The following is a 22,615-nucleotide window of genomic DNA, read 5'->3' on the forward strand; positions in this document are numbered from 1 at the left end:
ATAAAATCTACTAAGTTTAATAAATAAAGATCTATAAAATTGATAAATTTTTCAAGAAAATTTATGCTTTAAATTATTAAAGTAGCCCCAGGAAAACTTTTTATAGCACCTTATTCAAGGACGCACATATGCCTAGGTGCACACACACAAAACCTCACTCAACATCTGTCATTACAAAATGGGCTTTCAGGCCTGGCATGGTATCACATGCCTGTAATCCTAGCACTCAACCTCAGGAGGCTGAGACAGAAGGATTGCTTGAAGTTTGAGGCCAGCCTGGGCTATGTAGTGAGGTCAACGCCAATGGCACGTCCATGGAAAACAAAACAGGGCATTAAATTACTAAATAGATGATGCAATATAAATGTTATGTAAATAGTTGTTATACTATATTCTTTAGCAAATAAAGACAGAGAAAAAGTGTGTAGTTATTCAGTACAGCTGCAATTTTTTCCCCCTAAATATTTTCAATCTACGGTTGTGTGAATCCATGGACTTAGAATCCATAGATACGAACTTTATTATCAAATTAATAAAATAATTGATCAAACATGCGTTTTCTACATAATTTTTGTGAAGTTATCAGCATCAAATAAATATTAATGTAGAGATGAGTTAGAGTATATAGGGACAAGTGCAAGGATTATATGCAAATACTATGCCATTATGTTAAGTGACTTAAGCACCCCTAGATTTGGGTATCTTGGGAGTCCTGGGACCAATCTCCCTGGGCTATCAAATGATAACTGCTTATAAAGTCCTTAAGCAGCTTCATTCTCACAGTCAGCAGTCAGACCAGTTTCCACCTCCTCTAAGGATGCAGAGCTCTTATCAATAGCTAGGTCATTTTTGGGTGGCGATTCTCATGAGGCAGCAGCTGAGGAGACAGTTCTAGGACCTCCAGTTTCCCTTTCCAGGCTTTGCGGTTTTCTGCAGAGGCTCCCATCCCTGTGTGCTCCTGCTGTTGTACATGACAAACACGGTTGGAATCATCTACGTGCCTTAAACGCTGGAAAGCAATCAAATTGCCCCTTGCAGATAAAGGTTTCACCTTTCTGTGACCTACAGATTTTATTCAAAACTTAAATTTTACTCCTTAGTTTCCTTTCAACTTTGTGAACAAAATAACGATCCTATCCTAGAATAAGTAGCAACTAGCAATAAGCTATCTTAAGGAAAAGTGGGGCTGGGCAGGTTGGTCTGTTCAGGACTGAAGATAAATGCTCTAAAACAACTGAATCCCTACCTGGGTGAAAGCTTATAAATTGAACAGAATCTCTCCCCCCGTTGAATCCTACTTTATAAATTCCATGCCTTTATCAAGGTTATAATTTGCATGTGATACGACAGACAGTGTAAAACTTATACACCACCATCCAATTCACTTTCCATCAAAGGCAATAGTTAAACACAATCTTTTTTTGGTTCTCCTGCTGTTTGATACTTTCTTTTCTTTTTTGCTTTTATTTTATTGGTACATTTTAGATATGCACAGTGATAACATTCATCATATAGAATTTGTACCTGTACATGATATATCTTGTTTCTTCTTTTTTTCCCCATTCCTCTCCCCTCCCTTCAACCTCTCTTCCCCTCCTTATTTACAAAAGCGTTGTTTAGATCCTCGTTTATAAATAGGAATGTGTTTTGCCTTTACCCTAGAGCCAGAAAAGCTTGAAATCTGGTAAATGATAATGCACGAAGGAAGGGTGTTACCAAAGCAGAACTGTAATGTTTAAATATTTGTTTGAAAGCCAGCTTTGACCTTCTGAAAATGAATACTGCGTGATCCCTTGCACTAATAGGAATTTAATAACACCAAATAATTTTTTACGGGGTCCTAGATAGGGCGAGTTGTCTAGCTTTATAGTTAAGAAACTCTATTTTGAAAGAATCAATATGTGTAGTTTGGTTAAAAAGTGGTAACTGTGTGATGCTATCTTGTTTTTCTGACAGTAAAATTAACCTTTTATTAAAACTTTGAAAAAATTTAAAGAATTACTCAACAGAAAAATAAGCAAGGCTGGACTATCCAGCTTACAAAAGAGAAACAAAACAAACACGTGAAATTTAACCTCCCCAGGGATTAAAGAGATGCCAAAGCAAACAAAATGACTTTGCAAGAACCAAGGGCCTTGTTTGTTTTGCTGTTTTTTTTTTTTTTAAATAAAAGGAAAACATTAACAGACAGACATCCTTTTACAAAATAGCAAAAGAACAGTACAGACAATACAGAGTTACAAAGTGGTGTGTCCAGGGTTGGCAAGACCTCAAGGACCTGGGTACTCACACACTGCTGCTGGAGGCTTCCTTAGTTGCCTTCAAGAGTAGCTCACCTTGGAGATAACGCCTATGTCCTTGGTTTAATCATAATAGGCTTATTTGTTTCGTATCTGAGTGATGTGGTGAGTCATCGGTTTAGAATAAAAGAAAAAAGAAAAAAAGGAAAGAAAAGAAAAATGGCCAGAAAATGATTTCAAAGTTATTTGCAGTGGTAGGGATTGAACCCACGACATTGCACATGCCAAGCAAGCACTGTACACAGAGCTACATCTCAAGCCTTTCCAAAGTTTTATTTTGAGGCGAGGTCAGGCTAAGTTGCCCAGGCTGGTCTTGAATTTGCCACTAACCTGCTGCAGCCTCCTCAGTAGCTGAATGGCAGGCGTGTGGCTTTGCTGCTTTGTTATTTAATGAGCTCTGCAGTCAGTGTTCGGGGTAATTGAAGCTGATATCCTGGTTTATTTATTTTGAAGACTATCTGTTCTCTCTGTTGGATCCTTTTACACCCCAGTGAAAACTCAGTTGACTGGTACCCTTTTTTCTCCAAAGCCTGCATAATTTTCCCAAAGATAATATGAAACTCCTTAGTCTTGTTGGAGAACATTTAAAATCTCCCCAAATTAGCCCTTCTCAGGCCTGATCTTTCTATTTGCTTCTGCCCCTCCTTTTTTTGTAACCCTCAGAAGAGAGAACAGAGGATAGAAGCAACTTATTCCACTCCTTTCTGAGTCTTCTGTCTTCCTCTGCTCTCAGGTCTGAAGCTCTATGTCTTTTGTTTGGGACGTTCTGGTCTCAATGGCTTTGCGGGTGCCAGGCGTTACTTCAGGCTAACACGCACTTGACCTTTGGAATGGCAAGGTCACTGGCTAGAGGTGCAATTTTTAAGGTAGAATGAATAATTATTATTGCAGAGGGCAGCCTTCAGGTATCAGAATATGAATACGTGGATCCTGTCTTCTCCCTTTCTTTGTGGACTGAGATTAGGGAGTCCCCAAAGGTCTGATTGGGTCAGACAAAAACTGGCAGTAAATGGCAACTTACTGAGGGGAAAACCATGCGTCCAGAAAATCTCTGAGCCAAAGTTACAGCTGAACAGTGGGCATATCAGAGCTCTTGTGATTCAGTGCGCGCCCCACAGCGTCCAGAGTCCATTCCCTGGGAGGGAATCAAATCTCACCTTGTTTCCCGCTCTTATCTCACCTCTGAGATCCGGAGAATCACCAGAGTCCGTTATTTTGAACAGGTTTCTGAATTTTTCCCTAAGCTATCTGTTCTTGTAAAATCCGATGTGGGGGTGGCGGGGCCGGGGGCTGCGAGTTTTAAATGTGCGTGTCTTACCAGACACAGGAACTGGCCAGGGTTTTCCCGGAGAGGGTCATCCTGATGGGTCTGTCAGGGCAGCGCCTCCTTCTCCTGCTGGCTATGGGGCTTCGGTCACTCTCTGGACAGCAACCTTAAAGCCAAAGTAGAGGGAAAGTCAAGGAACCCAGTTACAGCAGAAATGGCATCTGGTCCACTCAGACGAGTCTTCAAGACATTCAGACGGCGGCTCGGCGTCTCCTCGCTTGCTAACCTGAGATCTAGTCTGCGGCCCCTAAGATTAGCCTCTGACAATGGGCAGTATGGATAAATGTAAGTGAATTTCAAACACTGTGAAGAGATATCAAAATCATGTAAAAGAAATTCCACCTGTGTTCGAACGATAAAATCAAAGGGAAATTATTTTCAAGCTCTTCTGAAAATAAGGCTTATGTCAAAAGTACACTAATGCAAAATCAGACTTTGGTTTTCTCTTTCAAACGAGATTTTCTTGTAATACTGATAGAAGACGAGGAAGGGTTTTTCTGCACTTTTTGCGTCAACTACAAAAACAAAATGGAGAGAGAAACATTCTGTATGATTCCAGCTGTCTTTATTACTTGGGAAAAACAAGCCTTTTCTCTATCAAAAAATATTTTTTTCTTGGCACCTTGCATTGCTTTTGAAGTTAGTTTTTTTTGGTGTTTATTTATTTGTTTTGAATGGCATTGGGAGGTTGAACTCAGGCCTTTCACACTGAATAGCACCCCCAGTACTTTTAAAATTTGTTTTTAATTTTGAGACAGGATCCACTAAAGTACTAAATTGCTTGGGATGGGCTCAAACTTATGATCTTCCTGCTTTAGCCTTCTAGAATGTTACCACACCCAGCTTGAGGTCTTTTAATTATAAATCTGATTAAATGAATGATAATTATTTCCACAGTGATCTGCGATCCTTATTTGATCAATTATTTTGAACTTCTGATCGTTAACATCTTCTCAAGAATCACAATTAAAGCTAGATGTGGGGGCTTGGGATTTAGCTCAGTGGCAAAGCGCCTGCCTGGCAAGCGCAAGGTCGTGAGTTCGGTTCCCGCTCCCGGAGAAAAACCAAAAAAAAAAAAAAAAAAAAGCTAGATGTGGTGACACACACACACACCTGTAATCCCAGCAGTCTGGGAGGCTGAGGCAGGAGGACTTCGAGTTCAACTTCAGCCTGGATAGTTTAGTAACTTAGAAAGACCATGCCTCAGAATACTTAAAACAAAAATTTTTAAGGGCTAGGGATATACCTCAGTGTGAAAGCTGTGGGTTTAATTCCTACTTTTAAAAAAATTGTCTTTTTGATGTTACTTTGTATAGTTGGCCTTGTCAAATAAGAAATTATGTTTAACCTTATTTGAATATATTTGGATTAATGTGTCCCTTATATGTATTCTAAAATTGTGTGAGATTCCTAGAAATTTAACATATTTTCAGTCATCGGTTTTTTTATTATCTTATATTGATGTAAGTCTCATCAGATCTTCAACCATGGCTGTTTGGTCTTAATAAATAATAAACTGCTTTATTCTGATGCTTTTTCTGGAAGCTATTTACAAGCTCAATTATAATCCCAAAGTGTTGTGTCTTCAGGAGGTTCATGGAAAGGACAAAGAGAACTCACTGTTGAATATAGGTTTCTGATCATAGAACATAGAACATAGAAATCATAGAACATAGAACATAGAAATCATAGAACAGGGCTGGGTAAGAATTTCCACAACTCTAATAGCAAAACAACTCATGAGGTTGCTGACTCAACAGCAGCTGAATGATAACTAATTGTATGGGATTGAACTGATGAAGGACTATGTTTTTTTATGGTGTTTTTTGAGACTTTGTTGGGCCTTTTTATGTTTTCCAGACTTAAGGAAACTTTTTTTCTTTTTAAAAGCTAATTATAGCCTGCCACAGTTTTGTAAAGTAGACCTTTGTAAACTGAATTAAAGCATTTACTTTCTGCCCTACTCCATCCCTCAACTTCTAAAACTATTTGTGAACATTGCATTATGGCAGTATAGTTATTTGCATAACATTAACAAGAATCTGTTTTCTCTGTATCAGAGACAATTAGAAGCACTGGTTATGTTACCTAGGCTTTGACTGGAATGCCCTATTTTCAGAGATGACTAGGTTGTCATGAATTCCATGGTACCAAAAAAACCCTACTTAAGAAAACTAGGCTATTTTTTTGTCTCTGTGGTTGCCTTGTAGGGTTCCTGCCCTTGCAGTAAGTAAAGAATGTTATTTCCTGACAGGCCCAGAAACCTCAAGCAAATTGGAGACCTGAGAAGAGAGGAATTCATCCAGTTCTACAAGTATGACAGGCACAGTTTGATAGCTTGGCTTCTGGCCTAGAGAGACTTTTTAAAAGTCTAATCTGAGATTTCTTATACAAGCTTTCAGCAATGCAAATCTTTTAAAATTCTTTTTAACTGACACAAGAATATATAAATTGTGCAAACTACTGCATTACTATGTTCTATACATGTATACATTGCATAATGCTTAAATCAGGTTAAACATAATTATCTCCTTAAACATTTATCATTTCCTTGTGGTGATAACTGTCAAACCCTGTTCTTCCAGTGTTTTGAAGCAAAGTGGAAATGTGTGAAGTGGCAGTGAGGAGCCAGCAGTTGCACTCTGGAGAACTCCACCCACAGAAGACCAGTCCCAACCCCCACATCCAGAGGCCAAGATCAGCTCCATACCCAGCACATTTCTAGGATTAAATATGGACACTATGAACTGTAAACACCAGAAGTATTTTACTACTTTTATTCTCCCTTGTTTTTCTGATTGGTTATCCCTTTCCTGTCTGGTTGGATGTCATCTTGTTTTGTTTTGTATTCTGATTGGAATCAGTGAGAAAACTGGAGACAGCAACAGAACCATTAAAATCTCATCACAGAAATAATAGCAGAACACTTCCCAAGCATGGATAAAGAAATTGGTATACAAATAAATGAAGCACACAGAATTCCAAACAGCCATGAGCAACATAAATCCACACCAGTGCATATAATAATCAAGATTCCAAAAATTCAGCACAAGAACAAACTATTAAAAGCAGCAAGACAGAAGAAACAAATCACCTATAAAGGAAAGCCCATCAGAATCACAGATTTCTCAACACAAACCCTCAAGTCAAGTAGAGCTTGGAATGAAGTATTTCAAGTCCTGAAAGAAAACAATTTCCAGCCTAGATTTATGCACCCTGTAAAACTATCTTTCAAAATTAATGGGAAAGTAAGATAGATACTTCCATGAGTAAGAACAACAGAAGAAATTCATGACCACCAAATCAACCCTACAAAGAATACTGGAAGATATTCTAGACAGAGATAAAAATGACCACAAGTCCAAGAATAACAATAGAAAGAAAACACCAGGTAGGGCAAGCAATTAAACAAGAAGAAAATCAGGGAACCAGCAGCAGGAAAATACCATGACAAAGAGAAGCCAATATATATAACCACCAATGTAGACGGCCTCAATGCACAAATCAAAAGAAACGGACTGGCATAATGGATCAAGAAACAAGATCCAGCAATATACTGTATACAAGAAACACATTTAACTCAAAAAAGAATTCATAGACTAAAAGTCAAAGGATGGAAAACAATCTTCCATGCAACAGAAAACCAGAAAAAAGCAGTGGTAGCTATTCTTTTTACAGACAATGTAAACTTCAAACCAAGAATGATCAAAAGAGATGAAGAAGATCACTACATACTTGTTAGGGGAAAACTCCACAAGGAAGAGATAACAATCATAAATACATATGTACCAAATATGGGAGCACCCAACTATATAAGACAATGATTAATAGACACAAAAAATCAAATAAGCAATAACACAATTGTAGCAGGAGATCTCAAAACCCTGTTGTCACAAACAGATAGATCAACTAGACAAAAAATTAGCAAACAAATATCAGAACTAAACCAAACCTGTGAACAAATGGACTTGGTATATTTTACAGAGTATTCCATCCAACAACATCAGAATACACATTCTTCTCAGCTGCACATGGGATGTTCTCTAAAATAGAGTGAACATATACTAGCCCACAGAACATGCTTAAATAAATGCAAAGGAACTGAACTTATCCCAGGCATATTATCTGACCATAGTGCAATTAAATTGGAAATTAATGTCAAAAACTCCACGAACACATGGAAATTAAATAACACCCTCCTAAACAACCAATGGGCCACAGATGAAATAAAGGAAGAAATTAAACAATATTTACTACTCAAAAGAATGCAGATGCAACATATCAGAATTTATGGGATGCAGTGAGAGCATTCCTAAGAGGGAAATTTATAGTGGTGCATTCTCACATCAGGAAAACAGAATAAGCACAATTGAATAACCTAATGTTGTACCTCAAGCTTCTAGAAAAGGAAGAGCAAGACAAACCCAAAGCCCATACAAAGGAGGAAATTATAAAGATCAGAGCAGAAAGTTAACACAACGAAGAGCAAGAAAACAATACAAAGCATTAATGAATCAAACAGTTGGTTCTTTGAAAGAATAAATAAGATTGATAAAAACTTAGCCAACATTACCAAAAAAAGGAAAGAAAAGACTCCAATTCATGCACTGAGGAATGAAAAGGGTGAAATTAGTACAGATCCTGTGAAAATTCAGATCATCAATACCTACTTCAAAAATAGTTACTCTCATAGGATGGAAAACACAGAAGAAATAGACAGATTCCTAAACATATATGAATTACCAAAGAGAGAGAGAAATTAGGGAAACCACATCCTTCACAATAGTATCCAAACAAATGAAGTACATAGGAATCAATCTCACAAACTAAGTAAAAGATGTATACATTGAAAATTACAGTGTTCTGAAAAAGGAGACTGAAGAGGATATCAGAAAATGGAAAGATAACCAAGGATAATGGAAAGATATCCCCAGAAAATGGAAAGATATCATGGATAGGAGGAACCAATACAATGAAAATGGCCATACTTTGATAATTGCTATATAGATTTAATTCAACCCTGATCAAAATACCATTAACTTCGCAGAACTAGAGAAAACATTCCTAAAATTCATCTGGAACCAGAAGAGACCTAGGAGAGCAAAGGCAAACCTGGGCAACAAAGGCATGGCAGGAGGCATCACAGTCTATGACTTGAAATTATACTACAAAACTATGTGATAAAGTCAGCATGACATTGGCGAAAAATAGACCTAAAGATAAATGGAACAGATTAGAAGATGAAGACACAACTGCAAACATACTCAACCACCTTATCTTTGACAAAGGGGCCAAACATGTTCACTGGAAGAAAGACAGCCTCTTTAATAAATGGTGCTGGAAAAACTGTTTCTCTACATGCCAAAGACTAAAACGGGACCCATGCACTAAACTAAAGTCAAAATGGATTTGAGAAAACCTAAATATTAAAACAGAAACTCTAAATCTACTGAAAGAGAAAATAGGTAGAAATCTTGAAGATGTAGGGGTAGGCAGGGACTTCATGAACAAAACCCAAACTACAAGGGAAACACTTCAAAGAATCAACAACTGGGATCTCATCTTATTCAAAAACTTCTGCACATCACAAGAAATCAACAACAGAGTGAAAACATAACTTACAGAATGGGAAAAATTATAGACAATTGTCTCTCAAACAAAGGACTAATATCTAGAACATATAAAGAACTGAAAAAAAATCAGACTCCCTAAATTCAAAGACCCAGTCCAAAAATGGGCATCTGAGATGAACACATAGTTCTCAGATGAAGAAATACAAATAGCAAATAAATATACGAAAAAATGTTCAACATCATTCGTCATTCAAGAGATGCAAATTAAAACAACACTGAGATTCCATCTCACCCCAGAAAGAATGGCTGTCATCAAGAGATCAACCAATAACAAATGTTGGTGGGGCTGTGGGGAAAAAGGAACATATCTCCACTGTTGGTGGGGGGATAGACTGTTGCAATCACTGTAGAAATCAGTGTGGAGATTCCTCAAAAAACTAGGATTAGAGATCCCATTTGACCCAGCTATTCCCCTTCTGGGTATCTTCCCAGAAGAGTTGAAAACATCATACCACAGCAATAAATATGCACCCACGTTTATAGTAGCACAATTTATAGTAGCTAAATCTTGGAAACAACCTAAATTCCCATCAACCAAGGAACAGATGAAAAAGATATGGTATTTTTATACAAGGGAGTACTACTCAGCTATAAAGAAGGATAAACTTGAGACATTTATAGGTAAATGGATGCAACTACAGACAGTACTCATTAGTGAAATAAATAAGATCCAAAATGTATAATAGATATTGTGAAATGGGAAGAAACTGTTCAAAAGGAAAGAAAAACCCAGATGGGGGAAAGGAGAAAAGAAAGAAGGGAAAAGGAAATTATACACACACACGCACACACACACACACAATAGTTAAGATAGTTATACTACTAATTGCATTGACTACATTGCTTGATCAGTTTTTTGTGCCTATATCTTATAATATGAGCAGCTACTTTTTTTTTTCAGGTCCCAGGAATTGAACTCCTGACCTCGCGCTTGCCAGGCAGGCGCTGTACCGCTGAGATAAATCCCCAGCCCCATGAGCAACTACTTTCAAGATAACGATACACAATGTACTAACCATTGTTACTCTCCTACAATCTTGTTTTGAAATTTTGTACCATTGTTTTTATTGCTTTTTTCTTTAAAATTAAAAAAAAATCAGATTAAGGATAAACTTATTTTGCAAATAAATTGGCCTTCTTGTGATTATCTTTGTGAAAGTGAGGATGACTGTAGAAAGAAAAGTTGTTTCAGAAGAAAACTATTATGGCGCCTGTTATGAGACCCTACCTCATTGTTTTTGAGGTTTTATCACCCGGATCAGACCATAAGTCTTGCAGTTTCTCCCTATATTTGGGACTTATAATTTTCTTCTACTCTTCTGACTTGAAATCACAAGTGTCAGAACAGTCCTTTCTGAGGCCCCATAAATTGAACTTGGTCAAATTCAGAGAAGTCACCAAAACCCTTTGAGTCCTCCATGCCTCCTGCTGTGTGGGCTACTCAGAAATTCCATTGGAACACCTCACTCAAACTGGAAGTCTAGAAAATCTGTCATATTGTTACTGAAGATGCTTCAAGCCCAAATCTAGAAATCATTTCAACTGGCCGCCCTCCAGACTTAAAACCGAGTTCATGGTTTGTTCTAATCCTTACCCTTGTTTCCCTCTCTTTCCATGAAATGCCTCTAATTAAATATCTGATTGCTTGAATCCCAGAGAAGCCTGATCTCTGTGGGAGCCTGTCTGGAAGGCTACTGCTCCAAATGATGCACTCTATTCACTGTGTACCTGGCCTGGCCTGTTCCCTAGGCTGAGAGACTTTTCAGTTCCATGCAAGACAATCCAGGTTGTGGACTGTGAAACTTCTTGGGGGACACTTCAGACTAGAGAATATTGAAGCTCAGAACACAGTATCCCAGTAGGAGGGCCTTGGTAGCAAAGATTCTCTCTGTCTCTTGCTCTTCTGTCTCTCACCCCTCATTCTTCCCCAAAGCAAGCCATAGAAACTAAAATTCATTCTCTCCTGACATCTTATATGCAGAGCATGGTGGCAGCAGACCCGAATCCCAGCACAGGCTGTGGGAGCAGGAGGCTTGCCATGAGTTTGAAGCCAGCTTAGGCTGCATAGTGTGTTCAAGGCAAGCCTGGACTACAGAGCAAGACCGTCTCTCCCCACCTCCTGCAAGAAACCGGAACTCCTTTCCCCAAAAGCCAGCTATAAAACCTAAAAATACTAAATACTTCTGTAACTTTCCCCTGCCTTTCTATATAAAAGTTGGCCAAAATTCATATCCTCGTTCCAAAGGGGTCTTGGCCCATATGCAAGAGTAAGAAATTTTATAACTAAGACCCTGAAAAGAGTCCTGAACCAATGGACAGGCTGGGTCCCCTTCAAACCCAATGTGTCCAATCTTATTTCTGTATCATTTTCTCTGCTTTATTGAACCTAAGCACAAAAATAAATAGTTCAGCCAAGTCTTTGTGTCTTCAATTTGAAGTCTTCTGGTTCATGTAAAATTGTCACATAAATTTGTTGTTTTTCTCTTGTTAACTTGTCTTTTGTTATAAGGGCGTCAACTATGGCCTTCTGTGATGTACAGGAAAAGATCAGCCCTTTGTAGGACTGAGAGTAATTTAGTAGTTCGTAAGAAAAATGTAAAACTACATAAAATAACCACACTTATTAGACCAATGTTTTAATTTTCAAAAACTTATACCAAAATAAAAAAATAATCACTTAAATATTTAACTACCTTGCAGTGCTATGGATAATTCCTAAAAATTGGAAATAATCCAACCAGTCAAGAATAAATAAAATGTGATACATTCGTACAAGAAAAACAATGTGATTTAAGCATGACTTAAGATATTAAGTATATCAAGAGAAAAATATACTATGAAATACATACTCTATATGTTAAGAGAAAAAAGTATATGAATATTATGATCATTTTAGCATATGCATGTACAAAAAATCTGCATGTACAAAAATATTAATAGTGGTTATTTCAGAGAGAATTATGATCATTATTATTTCCTCTTTTTTGTTATTCTTGGATTCTAAGGTCCCAGTGTCTTACAATAAGTGTATATTACTTATATAATGAGGAAAAAAATGACAGTATCCCTGTGGAGACACCAGGATCTTTTACACAGGGAAGGTTTATGATCAAACACTCCCTTTGCTCTATCTGCTCAGGAACAACATAAACAGCATTACTGCAAGGGGAAAAAATGCCCGGCAGATGCACCTATCCTTCTGGAAGCATATGTGCTGCTGAAGCGAGCATATATTCTGGAAGCAAATAACTATGCAACACTCATTCATCCCACAAACACTGAGAAGAGCATTGCGCCTGGGCCCCATCCCTTCGAGGAACATGGTCCACTGAGGATGACCTTATGCAGGCTATGGGAGGTGAAAGAACAGTTCCCTAATGTAGGAGAGGGCTAGGGAAGAGTTCCTGAGGTAATAATGCTTGAAGTAAGTCTCAGAAACTAGTGGGGATTTCTTGTTGGATAAAATGGGGCAGATGTTCCCAGACATGTTTTTCTAGAAAAATCATCTAGGATATGTTTCAGTCTTTAGAACAGAGGTGAAAAGAGAAGGGTGATTCTAGCCTGAGCTCCAGGTCCCTCATAGAAGTGATCCTCTCTAAACTCTCCAGTTTCCATTCACACCCTTTCTTTAAACAAGTAAAGAATGTAGGAACAACAAAGTTCATATCATATTCATGGGTTTTCAAATCATTTTGGTTTAACTGGATAGAAAGTGCAGTGGTTTCACAATTTTCCTATGTAATAATCAAGTAGATAAAAGTTTCTTAGATCTTTAAATCCTACTCCAGGGGCCAATTTAAAAATATGAGGTCATAATGATAATGGCTTAGAGAAAAGAAGTAGGGAGAGAAATGTAAGCAGTAGAGGACATGAGGAATCTGTACTAGGACAGCAGTGTTTATCCCAAGGCTACAATGATTACTGATTGAGGTGAACACTTTGCTGATATTATCTCACTGAATCCTCAAGATAGCTCTGGGAGGCAAACATAATTGTCCCCATCTCACCATTATACACTGTGACATCTGGGAAATGACAATCTGAGAGGAGGTGGTGTCATGAACCTCTATGAAACCACACAAGTGGATGCTTACTGCAGCATGAGCAGTGGGATATCCTACTGTGGAAGGAGATCCCTCCTAGACTGAGACAGTAGTGTCCCCAAGGACCCCCTCATGGTGAAACCGCAGAACACCATCCAGAGACAAAGTCCAATGACTTTCTTAAGGAACTGGAACTCAGATCAGGGCTACTTGCTGTGTAACCTTGAATAAGTTCTGTAATCTCTCAGTCTATTTTCTCTTCTATAACATAGGGGAAATTATATTTCATAAACTTAAAGGTGATAATGTATATAAATATATGTATGCAAACATTTACCCCAGGGCTTGGTGTGTAGAAAAGGCTCAATAAAGTTTAGCTAACAGTATTATTTTCATTTTTCTCTCATCTTGTTGGAGGATTTTACATCCAGGACAATGGAAAACTCCCACTTTGAGAGAGCTAGTGAGCTACACTTTGTTTATAGTACCCTACTCTTGTACTGTAGATAGAAAGATAGCATTTTCAGGTTAATGTAGGCTTATGCTTGTGCTGGTTTATCATAATTATCAACTTGACAAGAGTAAGAGACTCCCAAAGAGGTATTTATACTCATCAGTGGCTTGATCTACTAATGCTCATAGCTGAATGTGCTGCTAGGAGGTGGGAAGTAGGTCACTGGGGGCATGTTTTTGGAGGGTGTGTTTCTTGCTATCTCTGCTGTTCTTCTTCTGTCTTCTGCTTTCTGGTCAGGGTGAATTGAGCAGCTTTGCTCCACTATGCATATCCGCCATGATATTTCTACATTGGAGTCAGCTGACCATGGTCTGAAGCCTCTGAAAATATGAGACAAATTAAACCTCTCCTCCTTTAAGTTGTGTGTGTTGGTTATTCGTCCCAACAATAGGAAAACTGATCAGTACAGTGGTAAACATTCCCTAAACATGCCTGTGTCATACTTGAATCTAATGAAAACCAATCCAACATCTTCTGCCATTCTCCACTAGTCCCACCATGCACACACAAAATATACACACTATACTACACATCCCACACACTACACACCACATACACGTACACTTTCTGTAGGTTGTATGGTTATGTCACACACTTGGGCCCCCCTTCCCTGCTTCCAGAATTTTACAAGAATCCTGGCCTCACCAGCCAGGCATGGTGGCGCACACTTGTAATCCCAGCACTTGGTAAGGCGAGACAGGAGGATCGTTGTGAGTTTGAGGCCAGCCTGAGCTACACAGTGAGTTCAAAGCCAGTCTGAACTGCATAGCAAGATTTTGTCTCAAAAAGAAGAATGAGGAGGAGGAGAATCAAGGAGGACAGGGAAAAGGAGAAGGAGAAGAAGGAGGAGGAGGAGGAGGAGAAGGAGGAGGAGGAAAACCACCACTCTGGGCTTACACAGAATAAAAGGATTATTTACTTCCTTTTGCACACAGCAAGGGTATTAAAGATAGGTAGTTTATTCTAAAACCAGAAATGGAATAGTGGAAACTTTAGGTTAACCCTTCAAACATACTCAAAACTTTCATATTCAGCCAAGACTTCTGAGTCATATTTTGTGGAATTTGTCAGGATAAGAGATGGTATTACCTCGGAGTTAACAGTGCTTTTGCTGCTAGTAGCATCAGACACCAAGAGTGGGCCCTGGAGTGGAATTGTGTCCCTGCTGCAGGGTTTGGCCTAGTCCCAGTGAGAAGCAGGGGCTCCTCCAGGAAAGCTAGTCCATACTAGAAGAATAAAATATAAATGGTAGAGGAACAGAAAGCAGGGACAGAAATGCAAATGGTGGAGGATATGAGGGATCGGTAATGGGACTGGTCATGTTTATTTCAAGCTTATAATGACTTCTATTGGGCCATATAGCAAGACTCTGTCTCAAAGAACAACAAAAAGCCAAAATAAAAGAAACCTTAAGCTCTGTTCCTGACTCTACTCAGCACTTTAGGTGGACTCTTTCTCATTTTAGTGAAACTTCAGCTTGCTTTTTATGATACTGTGCATTCAAGAATCATTTCTACTTAGCTTTAAAACAAACCTGATTCACTTTATACTAGAGGAAGAAGGTAGTTGAGGATTGATTTACCCATCTTTTCACTACTACTGATGCTACTACTATTACAACTAATACCGCTACTACTACTGGTAATAATAATAAAATAACAAACAAACAAAAAAAAACACCAAAAACTAGAGCCATGCCTAGAGTTGTTAAGAAACATGCCCAACATCAGCCCAGAACTGGAACTTCAAGGTTATCTAGTCCAAGCCCCACGAAGTGCAGGAATTTCTTCTGGAGAAACACAAACAACTGGTTTTACATAACCTGCTCTGAAGCCACCAGGAAATTCAAGGTTTTGTTTCTCAATCACTAGATCCTGTATACTTTTTATTGCTGCATACACACCTTTTAAATCTATCTCTCAAATAAATATGAAAATGAGCTGTCATATCTGTAAAGTCACATACTAAATCACACAGGTTGGGGAGGTGAGGAGACAACACAGAGGAGGTGACCCAGAAGTTGGGTGAGTGGGTGAATGGGTGAGTTAATCTTGCTGGGTATGAGCATCTGTGAGTGATACACAGAGAAGCTCATCAGCTGCCTGCCTACTTCTGACTCATTCTTCAGTTTCAGTTCTGACATTACTTTTTCCAAGGAGCTTCCTCTGATCCTTAAGTCTAGACTAACTGCCCTGCCCAATGTGAGTTCCTGTAACAGCCTGTTCCTCTGCCACCATTATATACCCACATTTTATTGTAAGTGCTCATTTACTTGTGCCTGCTCCTTGGTACTGACAGTTCCTGTACAATAAGGACTATGGCATACTCACTGCCATATTTCCAACCCCAGCACATTCTCAAATCACAGTAGATGCTTCCACATGAACCATTTGAATGAATAACTAAGAGACTGCCCCTAGCTTGGGGCACTTAGAGGAAAATATCTTCCACAGCCCCATCTAGAACCTTCAGTGAAACACCTCATATATAGGTTGTAGTCTCACTGAGCTATATTTGGATGGCTGAAAAAAGCAGATTGCTGGTCTGTGTATTCATACAGATGTATATGATTCAGCCAGGCAGATGGGAGAATGGGAAAGCCCCGGAAGCAACTGTCACAGTGTACAACTTTCAGAAGCAGCTCCCTGGGAATAAAATCAGCCAGTATTGAGGGAATGGTCCCCAGAATCACAGCCCTTTTTGGAGCTTAGAATCAGTTGTTCTGGACAATCAAACATGGCTGAATAGAGAAGGGTCACATCAGAGAGACACAGAAAAGATCAACTAAAAACAGGTAATTAGAAGAAGGGGAGGGACATACATTCTGATACAGAAAATCAATTTGAAAGAAGATACTTGTAGATCAAACAAAACATACATATAGGAGTTAAAAAGAGGGGAAACAGCCCACTACGGCTGGTCCACAGGGCTCCCAACCTCGCCTAACCCAGGAGCAGCCATCTTGAGAACTTCTCAAATAGCCAGAGAGAATCAAGAATCTAGCCACCCAGAATAGACTCACGGTACATAGGGCCCTTCATCCCATCATCCTCTTTTCAAATACTTGCTGGAACACACCAGGGGTGGTAGAGGCACCCTTCCTACCCACTCAATCATGGGCAGTGAGAAGACAAACAAGTGAATGTGACTGCTGAGTCTACCTAGCTACTCATGTGTGGAGTCATCAGTTTTGGACTCTGGGCATGCCCAAGTCACTGCCAGTCAACTCACATTTGTCCCATGCCAACATGAACTTCATCTGGCATACAGAGCTAACACTGGTCCTGTTTGAGTTTGCCTGGCACCTTGAGATTGCTTGAATTCCCACCTAGCGCTCAGTGCCCTACACCACTCCTAGACCATGTCTGACATCCAGCACCAATCTTGGGCAACCTGAACCTCCAAAGGGAGCACCAATCCCACATGAGTCTCTTCCTGGTGCATCAGGAGGCACCACTCAGCAGGAGTCACTATTCTAATTGCAGAAAGAGTGCATTTCAAGCCAATACTGATCAGAAGAGACAAAGAAGGTCACTGCACACTGGTTAAAAGAACAATCCAACAGGAAGAGATAACAATTAAAAATATGCATGCACCAAATACTAGCACACCCAATTTCATAAAACAAACACTACTGGACATCAATGAGAAAAGCACCAATGCAATTATAATGGGGAACCTGAAAACTCTATTGTCACAAATATATCAACTAGACCAAAAAAGAAAAATCAACAAAGAAATATCAGAGTTGAATCAAACCTTTAAACGAATGGACTTAATAGATATCTACAGAATGTTCCTCCCAACATCAACAGAATGTACATTCTTTTCAGCAGCACATGGGACTTTCTCCAAAATAGACCACTTACTAGCCCATACAGCGTGCTTCAGTAAATGGCAAGGAATCAAAATTATCACATGCATATTATCAGATCATAATGAAGCAAAGCTAGAAATCAGTAGCAAACAACACCACAGAAACCACACAAACATGGAAATTAAATCATGCCCTCTTGAAAAATCAATGGATATCACATGAAATTAAAGAAGAAATTACAAAGTTCCTTCAATCAAATAATAATGCCAGTATGATGTATGAGAATCTCTGGGATGCAATGAAAGCAATCTTAAAGGGAAGTTTATACTCATGAATTCCCACATTGTAAAAACAGAGCAAGCTCAAATAAATAACCTAATGATAAACCTTAAAGTTCTAGAATACAAGAACAATCTAAACCCTAAGTTAGTACAAGGAAGGAAGTTATAAATATCAGAGCAGAAATTAATACAGTTGAGACTAACAAGAAGCACAAAAATCAATGAATCAAATAGTTGGTTCCTTGAAAGACTAAACAAAATAGACAAACACTTAGCCAACCTTATAAAACAATGAAAGAAAAGCAATTAGAAATGGTAAGGGCAAAATCACAATAGATTCTGCAAAAATCCAAAGGATCATCAGTAACAACTTTGAGAAACTGTACTCTAATAAATGGAAAATTCCAAAGAAATGGATAGATTCGTAGACACATGTGAATTCCCAAAGCTGAATCAAGAAAATGCAAAAGTCTTGAATAATCCAGTATCAGTCAATAAAATTGAAAAAATAATTTTAAAACTACCAATTAACAAAAGCACAGGTCCTGATGGGTTCACTGTCAAATTTAACAAGAATTTTAGAAAAGATTTAATGTCAATATTAGTCAAACTTTTTAATGAAATCAGAAGGGAAGCAATGCTCTCAAAGCAATACTTCCTGAAAGCAAGCACTACCCTAATACCAAAACCAAAAAAGGACACAACTAAAAAAGAGAACTACAGGCCAATCTCCCTAATGAACACACATGCAAAAATCCTCAATAAGATACTGGTGAACAGAATACAGAAAATTATTAAAAAGATTATATAACATGACCAAGTAGGACTCATTCCAGGGATGTAGGCATGGTCCAATATATACAAATCAGTCAATATCATACACCACTTTAACTGAAGCAAGGAAAAAAACCATATAATCATCTCAACAGACACAGAAAAGCATTTGACAAGATCCAACATCCATTAAAAAAAACCTTTAAAAAATTAGAATAGAAGGTCTTTATCTCAATCTGATAAAAGCCATCCATAACAAACCAATAGCCTACATCATACTAAGTGGATAGAAGCTGAAAATTTTGCTCTAAAATCAGGAACAAGGTAGGGATGCTCATTATTACCACTTGTGTTCAATATAGTTGTTGAAACATTAGCCAGAGCAATTAGACAAGGAAAGAAATAAAAGGAATAAGGATAGGAAGGAAAAAGTTAAATTATCATTATTTGCAGATGGCATGATATTCTACATAGAAGACCCCAACACTCCACTGAGAGACTTCTAGATTGCATAACCAAATTCAGTAGCATGGCTGAATGCAAAGTCAACACTCAAAAATCAACAACATTCCTGTGCACGAACAAAAAACTCACTGAAAAAAATTCTCTGAGAAAAAATCAGAGACACCACACCTTTCACAATAGCATCCCCCCGAAAATGAAATACCTAAGAATCAATCTAATGAAGGAGGTAAAAGATCTTTACATTGAAAACCACAACACTCTGAAAAGGGAGCTCAAAGAGGATATCAGAAAATGGAAAGATGTCCCTAGTTCTTGGGTAGAAAGAACCAATAGAGTGAAAATGACCATACTTTGAAAATCGTTATACAGTTTTAATGCAATCCCAATCAAAATACAATAGCATATCACACAGAACTAGACAAAAAAATTCTGAAGTTCATTTGGAACCAGAAGAGACCTAGAATAGCAAAGGCAGTTCTGGGCAACAAGGGCAGGGGAGGTGCATTCCAGGTCCAGACTTCAAGTTAGACTACAAATTTACAGTGATTAAAAATAAAAATAAAAAGCATGGTACTGACAAAAAAACCCCATAGACTTATGGATCAATGGGACAGAATAGAAGATACAGAAACAACTCCAAACACACACAGCTACCTTATCTTTGACAAAGGCACCAAACACGTTTGCTGGAAGAAAGCCAGCCTCTATAACAGATGTTGTTGGGAAAACTGCCTTTTCACTATGCCGTAGATTGAACCTGGACCCGTATCTCTCACCATGCACTAAAGTAAAATTGAAATGAGTCAAAGATCTAAATGTTGAAACAGAAACACTTAATCTGCTGGAAGACAGAATAGGCAAAACTTGTAAAGACGTAGGTGTAGGTAAAGACTTTATGAACAAAACCTCAGCTGCACAGGAAATGTTACAATCAACAAATGGGATTGCATCAAACTGAAAAGCTTCTGCATAGCAAAGGAAACCACCAACAGAGTGAAGAGACAACCTACAGGATGGGAAAAAACTTTGCCTGCTACTTCTTAGACAGAGGAGGAATATCTAGAATATATAAGGTCTGGCCTTGAAGTCACAGCAATTCTTCTGCCTCAGTCTTCTTTTCCAACAGATGAAAGCCTGTGATAGAAAGGACATGAAGGGGATTGAGGGCTGGGAGTGGTGGCACACTCCTGTAATCCCTGCACTTGGGAGGCTGAGGCAGGTGGATCACCAGGCACTTGAGGCCAATCTAGGCTGCACAGTGAGTTCAAGGCCAGCCTGAGCTACATAGCAAGACTCTGTTTCAAAAAAAAGGGGAGTAGGACTTATTTAGAAGGAGGACAGGAATAAAAAAAAGTAAACCAATGGGTTCCTTCTCGGTTAGAGTCTTAGACCTTCACTAGGTGCTGAGGATAACATTAGTTAGCACCCAAATGACCACTTGAACATGCATACCTTAGGGCAAGGTCCCAGCTATGCAAAAAGGAAGCTATGGCATCATGTGGACCAAGATTATAACCTTTGGTTGACAGAGAGAGAGATCAAAAGAACAGATTCAAGAATCTCTTTTATCTAAAGTGTTTAGGACCCAAACGTGCATGATTTAAGGAGATTATTCCCCTCAAGTGCCAACTCAAAGGCAAGTCTTCTCCTCAATGTCTCAGGACTGGGTTTCTCATGCCAGTTGCATGAGAAAATCTGCTGAAGACATTGGATGGACCACTCCTTATGTGTCTCTCTGGTGAGCAAGTTTTAGTTCCATCTGACCCAGGAAGGAGAGGGAGTACCTGATGAGGCCGCTACCTGTCAGAGAGGAAACCTCTTGATGCAGTTTCACATTTCTGATTAGGAGTGAGTGCCTCTTGGGTAATTTTATGCACAAGCACTCATAGATCTAGGGACTTTTGGAGTCTCTATCTACCGAAAAGGAAAAACCCTAAGGCCACAGAAATTTGTAGGGAGGGAGAGAGAAAAAGGATTAAAAAAAAAATATGCTTCAGAGGGCAAAGGCTTGGGAGAAATGGAGAAGAAGAAAGGAAAAAAGAAAGTCTTTGGCTGAACTTACCAAAGTCGCCCTCGTAGGTGCCTCTTTTTACCTCCTGATGCTGGCTTGGCAGAGAAAACTTCACCAGGCTGGGTCTGAGAGTGTCCTTGAGGCTAAAATGAGGAATCTATCCCATCCTTTTGTAGAGTAAGTTTGTAGGCCCACTGACTCCCCCACTGAGGAGAAAGAATTTTTGGGACACATCAGTAAAGAGGCACAGAATGGTTTATGGGGCAGAGATTTGGTCTGTTTGTTTGGTTTTTTGGTACCAGGAATCGAACTCAGGACCTTGTGCTTGCCAGGCAGGTGCTTGTGCCACTGAGCTATATCCCCGGCTCTAGGGGGCAGAGATTGCAGGATGCACCCAGGCATGGAGTGCAGGTGCTGAGAGAAAAGTGAGACGTAGTATGTGGCAGGCTCGGTATATTTGTGGGGCTTTAGGGGGTGTCTTCAAGGTGGGTGATCTAGGACATGCGTTCCTGTAATCAGCTCCCTCCCACTCTTGGATCCTTTGTTTAGGGCAAGAAGCCGAATGCAGACAAAACAGCAAGTGGTGGGGAACGGCCAAAAGAATGTTTATTAGGAGGAATAAAGAGAAAAGCCTCCCCACTGTCAGAGAGGGGGTTTCCAAAAGGCGGAAAAGGGTGTAGCTGTTTACATCCAGGGGCTTTATACAGTTTTCAGTGTAGGTGATTGTGTCAGAATTCGGGGAGGCTCCCTCCTTTGCTCGTAGGGCTTGGGTTGGACAGCAGGCTGCTTTGTTTGAATTTCACTTCCTGCAAGGCTTCTCCCCTTGTCTAGGGACCTATTCTTTGCTTCTTGCATTCCATTAGACCCTGAGAGTCAGTTTACTTGAGTTAATTATTTGGGCTGTTTATCAACTTACTTAAGCACTGACTTCTAGTTTACTTCAGGTCAGCTCTTCAGGACTTGTGGCTGATCTGCCTAGCTTCCTTCTATCTCCTGGCCTCATTCCTACTGTCTGTGGGATTACTCACCTGGCAGGTTATGTCAGAATGAACGTGTTTGAAGTTGAGACATGTTGCCCACTAATATTGCTGCCTCCTTGGGGGTGGAGTAAGTACAATTTAAAGGTGAAAAGGACAGGTCTGGAGCCCAATTTATAGGCTTATTGTGTCTGTCTTTCAGACCTGTAGAGTTTGTTTAGTGAGTTTCCAATAGGGATACTCACTAAACAAGTAAATTTTGTTTCCTGAATCTGCAGAAGATTTTTGTCTTGTTTTTCTCTTCTTTTTTTTTTTTTTTTTTTTTTTTTTTTTTGAGCCAGACTCCACAGTATCTCTGTCTTGTTCTCATACTTGCCTGCTGAACTTCCTCAGGTTTTTCCAGACCCCTGAATAAAGACAAGCTTTATTTTCCCTGTAGACCCCTACAGCAGGAGAGCAAACAGCACCCCTAT

General features: G+C 39.1%; 1 pseudogene; it reads right to left on the reverse strand.

The window, feature by feature from the left end:
• LOC106149942 overlaps positions 1–22,615 on the reverse strand; it is a 57,854-nt pseudogene that overhangs the window by 24,533 nt on the left and 10,706 nt on the right.

The sequence above is a fragment of the Chinchilla lanigera genome, unplaced genomic scaffold, assembly GCF_000276665.1.
Source record: "Chinchilla lanigera isolate Chin_1 unplaced genomic scaffold, ChiLan1.0 scaffold00057, whole genome shotgun sequence".
Lineage (NCBI taxonomy): Eukaryota > Metazoa > Chordata > Mammalia > Rodentia > Chinchillidae > Chinchilla > Chinchilla lanigera.